We start from the raw sequence: 6,561 nt of genomic DNA, 5'->3' as shown, positions 1-6,561 counted from the left end.
CACACTACTGTAACGGTTTTAAATTGGACACTTGTTTGCATTCAGTTTCCTTTGTATCTGTACTGTAAAAAATCTCCTTAAATAAACTTTAAAAAAAAATTTTTTTATCTTTTAAATCTTGGAATGCTGTTTGGTTGATGTTTCTTGATTTGTTAGCTAATTGTATTGAATGATCAATCATTTCACTTTGGCCATTATGTCAGCATATGATAGTGTAGTAAGATAAATGTGGTAATTAAAAAAGTAATCTTATATTAGAAAAATCTAAATTATTTTGTGTAATGGTCATCAAATAGATAACTGTAGTTATTATACATATCACCAGTGTTTGGTAATTTTTTTGCATTAGGTTGTTTAATTAGTCTGTATTTCTTTGCAGTAATGTAGTTTGCTGTAGTTTACAACCAGCTTTTTCCCTCCCCTGTAGACTACTACTGACCAGAGCAGACACTGAACACCTTTCTCTAACAATTGCCAGTCATTAATATATGAAAGGCTGTCACAACCAGACATCCTGCAGTCCTCACAACTAGCTGAATTTCAACTATAATAGTCCACCGAACTTCACAAACGTTCTCCGACTTGACATACATGGTTGTTTGGGGACATTTACAGTTTTGCATAACCTGGGTTTGTTTTTACCCTCATACATCTGACAAACTTGCAGTTAAGTGGGAGTTTACCATTTCCACTTACATCCAGATTCAACTCTTCATGCAGTGTTTATTTTAGTAGTTCTAGTTTTTTTTTGGTTGTTTTCCTGTCTGATTAGTTGTTTAACTATTAAATATACACTGCACTTTGATCTGACTCCCTGGATTTTGTGACTGTACAATTTAACAAACCTGCATATCTAGTTAAGGACAACACGTTTTTCTTTCAACACAGTGCATTAGTACATTTAACACACGCTATGTGTTAAACATTTCCACACAAATGTGGAAAAAATAACTATGTATGCTAAAGTTCTACTAAAATGCTCAGAAAATAAACAAAAACAATTGCATGAAATTCAGGTGACATTTATTAAAATAATTTAAACAGGCGAGATGTAAGAATTCTAGTTGATGCGTCTTCTTACAAATCTCCCTGCCATCTGGGGAGACAGTCCCACTCCCTTCCATTTCAAAAGCTGTAAAAGAGCAAAGAGTATTGGTTAGTTGTTAGCTACAAAATATGGACAAATGCCTTTGGTCTTCAACTGAGAAATTGCGTTACATAATCCCAAATTGTGTAATTTTGAAAGTGTGGCCTCCACTCTCCCAATGAACAAAATGGCACTGTAGACTCACCAGGAAAATCTAGCTAACTTGCAAATATTTATTTTCCTGGCTTTAGCACATCACTGCCAAATTTATTTCAGTCACCCAACATTACAGAGATGACGGAAAGCATCCTAACCTAAACCCCATCCTCTATGTCACGTTAACCTTGTGAAGAAATTTTGGCTTCAAAATTACTGAGCCAGCTAAGTTCTGTTAGCCATTGACTTTCTGCATCTGTTAACCAGCATTAACATTCACAGAATACATGAAGGAAACACGGCTGTAACCCATCCTCCTAATGCCAATTACTACAGCTTGCCTTGTCCAAAACACCTGCTAAATGTAGTTAACATTAACCTACTCTCTGTATTACATCATGGTGAATAGCTGTAATGCTATGTTATCTTTAATTTTCAAAAAGGTAATGGGAATGTCTAATATTACGTTGAGGTGTATGCTAAAGCAATGTTATCAACTCAGGTGAGCCTTTAGCTTAGCATCCCTCATGCGATTGGTGACAGCATGCAGCTAGCTAACCCTAACTCAGAGCCTCAGATAAGATTCAGACCCAGAGAATTACAGAATAACCTCAGTCCATATTTCACAGCCAAAATAAGCACTAGTAGCATAACACCAATATAAAGTTAATCACTTGCTGTGTTTCAATGAATACATTGATAGTTCCCTGAGTAAATATTAAACTTGGCCAGGCATTTTCAGCAGCATTAAGACTAAATAGCAATGTACACTAACTTACCGGTGGTCAGGTTGTTTCCTCACCTCAGGACTCCAACTCTGCTGTCACAATCAAAAGGTCAAAGCAACAAACATTCAATTTGAGTCAAGTTCAGAGTTGGATGATGCATTCAAATAAAAATAACACAAAAAGTGTAGGATATTAACACATCCTTTCTGAGGATGTACCTGTGGCTGGTCCCAACTGCACTGCTATCATCTCTCAACTACTACAACTGAATAACATTTTTAATACATAACATTTTTTTTAATGTATGCATTCTGTGCAGATTTTATTTTTCTCTGCTTATAGTGCCCTGGATATGTATACACCCCCAGGGTCAGTACATCTGGCAGCAATTACAGCTGCAAGTCATCTCTGAAATATCTTCATCTTTGCACATCTGGATCCTGAAATTTTTGTACATTCTTCATGGCAAAACTGCCAACCCTCAGGACACCCTCCTCGGCCAGACATGGCAGCAGGACGGCCTCTTCAACTGCTGAGCTGGACAATAGGACAGCTTCCTCGGCTGTGCATGGCAGCAGGATGGCTTCTTCGGCAGGCAGGAACTCCACAGCCAAGACCTCCCCATAGGCCTCAGGCTGGAGCTCCGAGGTCACCGGGTGGACCTCCATGGGGAGCTCAACAGCTGAGACCTCAAGATAGGCCTCTGGCTGGAGCTCCACTGTCCCCATTGCCCCCCCCCCCAAAAAAAAATTCTGGGCTAGCCTTCAGTTCCAGACTGGGCAGCATGACTGGATCTTCCACAGGGCAGCAAGGTGGAGCGTAGTTCTGCTCTACAGGACAGGGTTGAAGCAGTAAGTTACAGAGCAGCTGATTTACTTCTTCCTCTAACCGCTTCATCTGCTGCCTCCATTGCACAGCTTCATACTCTGCCTGGTGTCTCCTGACCACAGCTTCCTCCTGCTGCTTCCACTGCCAGGTGTAGTACTCCAGTGTCAGGAAGTTCCAATAAAAGAAATTTCCTGACAGTGCTCTCCTGCTACTTCCATCTTGGGGCACAATATTCTATAACAAAACAGGACAGTGCACAGGAAGTAAGCACAGGAGCAAGGTCTTTAACAATCCAAACAAACAAAACACAGGGAGCACAGCCTATACAGGACTAGTGAGAAAACACAAAACTAGAGTCGAGGCAGGAAACAGGACATGACAACAAAAACCATTTAGCATGTCAAACCTAGACGCTACACCCTCAATACTGGTGACCCTCAATACTGGTGACCCTCAATACTGGTGACCCTCAATACTGGTGACCCTCAATACTGGTGACCCTCAATACTGGTGACCCTCAATACTGGTGACCCTCAATACTGGTGACCCTCAATACTGGTGACCCTCAATACTGGTGACCCTCAATCTCAGCTATCTCGCTACAAATAATATCGCGCGACATGCGCGGCCACCAGAGGGGTTTAAATACCCAACATAATTAATACTAAACATGGACACCTGGGGCAAATTAACGACAAACTCAAACATGAAGCGAACAAACCAAAACAAACGTCACGTGTCCACTTCACCCAGTTCAGTCTCTAGTAAGCAGCGCCACAGTGCCATCTGCTGGCCATGGTGTAACAGACTGGAAGCAGCATGTACACAGATAATCCTTACATTCATTCGCGTCATGAGCACTTCAATCCAAACCATACCTTTACGAATATGTACCTTTGCTTTCGTTTTTGCTGCACCAAGTCAGTTTATCGAACAAAAATCCAAGCAGTGTATCCTCCAATGTGACCAGGTAGTAGTCTCTGTTGTCAGTAAATGCATGTACCATGGTTTTTGTTTTGCTCCAGAACAACATCTGCACAGAAACCAATAGATAAGTATTAGAAAAACAAATTGTTATAAATTATGGTTCTGTAGAATATCCACGAAATAAACTACAATCAACTATAGGACTAAATTTTACATATCAATTTAAAGTATCAGTGTATTCTGGACCTTCTTAAAAATTTAGCTTGTTCTGACCAGCTGCCTGTTACCAAGATAGTAGATGGTAGATGGAAATAGCTGATATACTAATGCAAATTGTATCTGTCCCTCCAGCTTCCTGCTTTTTACCTCTACCTGATCTACTGTCACTTCCCAAGAATTGTTTATGCCTAAAACTGAACTTTTGCTTCAATGGATAATCTCACCTGGATAATGCAAATTTGCCCTTCCTACAAACTGCTACAGGTGATTTTTAAATTTATTTTACGCAGCGATCAAACATCCTTTCAACAGATGTTGTACTGTCTTTGCTCTTCACAACTGTAATACTGTAATTATTTATCCCATTATCTGGTATCACCCAGAAAAAGATGGGTTCCCTTTTGAGTCTGGTTTCTCTCAAAGTTTCTTCCTCACATCATCAAAGGCATTTCCCTCCACTAATATTGGCACCCTTGGTAAATATGAGCAAAGAAGGCTGTTAAAAATTTTCTTTACTGTTTAAATTTTTTGTCTTTTGTTAAAAAATCTCACAAAAATACTCTGCTCTCATGGATATCAAACAATTGCAAACACAGCACAGGTTTATCAAAAAAATAATATCTTTGTTAAATATAGGTGTGCAACATTTATTGGCACCCTTTTAGTCAATACTTTGGCTACCTCCATTTGCCAAGATAACGGTTTTGAGTTTTCTCCTATAATGCCTGATGAGGTTGGAAAATACATGGCAAGGGATCTGAGACAATTCCTCCATACATAATCCTTCAATTTTGGAGATTTCTTGTCAGGGGACAGGGATGGCCATGACAGGACCCTGATTTTGTGATATTTAAAATTATTTATTTTTTTAAATAAAGGTGTGCAACAATTATTGGCACTCTTATGAATTCATATAAGAAAAATATATTTGAAGTATATTCCCATTGATATTTTACATTTTTGTAGTAAACCTGGGTGACTAGGAACAGCATATTGTTCAAACATGATATCATCTTTCACAGGGGTATATAGTGTAAGCTTGTAGCATCATTATCAAAAAGACTTGAGGCTGTAATTGGTGTCAAAGGTGCTTCAACAAAGTATTGAGCAAAGGCTGTGAATACTTATGTAAATGTGCTTTTTAATTTTTTTTTTTATTTTTAATAAATTTGCAAAGATTTCAAACAAACTTCTTTTATGTTGTCATTATGGGGTATTTTTAGAATTTTAAGGAAAATAATGGATTTAATCCGTTTTGGAATAAGGCTGTAACATAACAAAATGCATTGTAAATATGAGATAACATATAGGCCAAATTCCCTTAGTCATTCATCACAATGGGTAAGACCAAGGAATATAGCTGTGATGTGCAGCAAATGGTTTTTGAGCTTCACAAAATGTGAGGTAGTTATAAGAAAATAGCACAAGCATTTTCCCCAATCAGGGCAATAATAAAGAAGTTACAGTCAACTGGAAATGTTATGAATCTGCAAACTGCAGATGAGGAGCTCTTCTCATAGCTATAAGAAAATATTTAGTCATGCAGGTCAGCAAGAGTCTCAGTACAAGTGTATCCACAAATAAAGGTATTTACACATAATGAACAAGCATGCTTTAGTGTAAGAGTACAACATTCTTACAGTATTACAGGCAACATCCTGTTTGACTGAATTTATTAGAGGATCATATGCCTCAGGAGGAACATCACACGGATCTTTCCCGATGTAGGCCTGCTCAAAAGCCCTCCAGATTATCTGTCAGTCATTTTTCCTGAAGAATAAAAAAAGAAAAATGCCCATTTACACAAGGAGAAATCTATTTCAGTTGGGTTGAAAAGGAGACTCAAGAAATACAAAGTAAACAGTGTTAGCAAATATTTTTCACAAATATCAGCAATCGTTTCTTTCATTACAATCATTAAATAAAGTGTTACGTTCCAGTCTAGGTTGGGCTGCACAGAGTAACCAAGTCGCTGTTCAAGGGAAAGATCTCTTAATAAGGGAAGCCAGGAATGACAGACCCCAACAGCTTTCAGCAACGTTGTATATTGTCACAATAGGCAAGTGTATATACAACTGTACATAGAAACAACTGGCCATGACTTCAGGGTGGGCCAAGGCCAAAATAATAAACAAAAAGAAATTTGTTTAGATAGCTTCTTTACCTAAAAGAAAAACAACCAAAATACAAATGTACTTCCCTAATTCCCTAATACAAAAACAGAGACAAAAGGACCTCACTCTCAAAATGAATGGCAGACACACCCCTACTGCCAGAATTGGTTGTATATTTACAGAAGTTTAGACCCCTGTACGTAGAGACATCTGCAATATTTTAGAAAAAGTGGGAATTAGCAATGACCTGTGGATATTTAGAGCTGTACAGCTAATTGCACAAATCACTGCTCTCATGTGTTACACTTCATATCAAATTATGCAGTTTCATAATAACTGCATATAGGTTTATTAATCATTTATTTGTGTAAATTGACTAATTGACTAATAAATGTGAAATCATCATATTGAAGTGATGAAGTAGGCTGTTTATTTATTAAGGTCATTGCCTTACTTTTTTAGTTAGATATAGGTGATAAGACTGACAAGACACCACATGTGC

General features: G+C 38.0%; 1 long non-coding RNA gene across 2 annotated transcripts; it reads right to left on the bottom strand.

Annotated features, from left to right (window-relative positions):
- Positions 1–801: 801 nt before the first annotated feature.
- LOC128629276 (uncharacterized) lies at positions 802–3,510 on the bottom strand. 2 transcript variants are annotated; one of them, XR_008393618.1, is made up of 3 exons: positions 2,190–3,510; positions 2,023–2,063; positions 802–1,132 (listed from the first exon to the last, which is right to left on the bottom strand). It is a non-coding gene; the product is annotated as an uncharacterized LOC128629276 (long non-coding RNA). The 2 variants fall into 2 exon arrangements; XR_008393619.1 differs by having other exon boundaries at positions 2,023–2,060.
- Between the last annotated feature and the right edge of the window lie 3,051 nt (positions 3,511–6,561).

The sequence above is a fragment of the Ictalurus punctatus genome, chromosome 27, assembly GCF_001660625.3.
Source record: "Ictalurus punctatus breed USDA103 chromosome 27, Coco_2.0, whole genome shotgun sequence".
NCBI lineage: Eukaryota > Metazoa > Chordata > Actinopteri > Siluriformes > Ictaluridae > Ictalurus > Ictalurus punctatus.
This window is presented reverse-complemented; position numbering and strand designations above follow the sequence as displayed.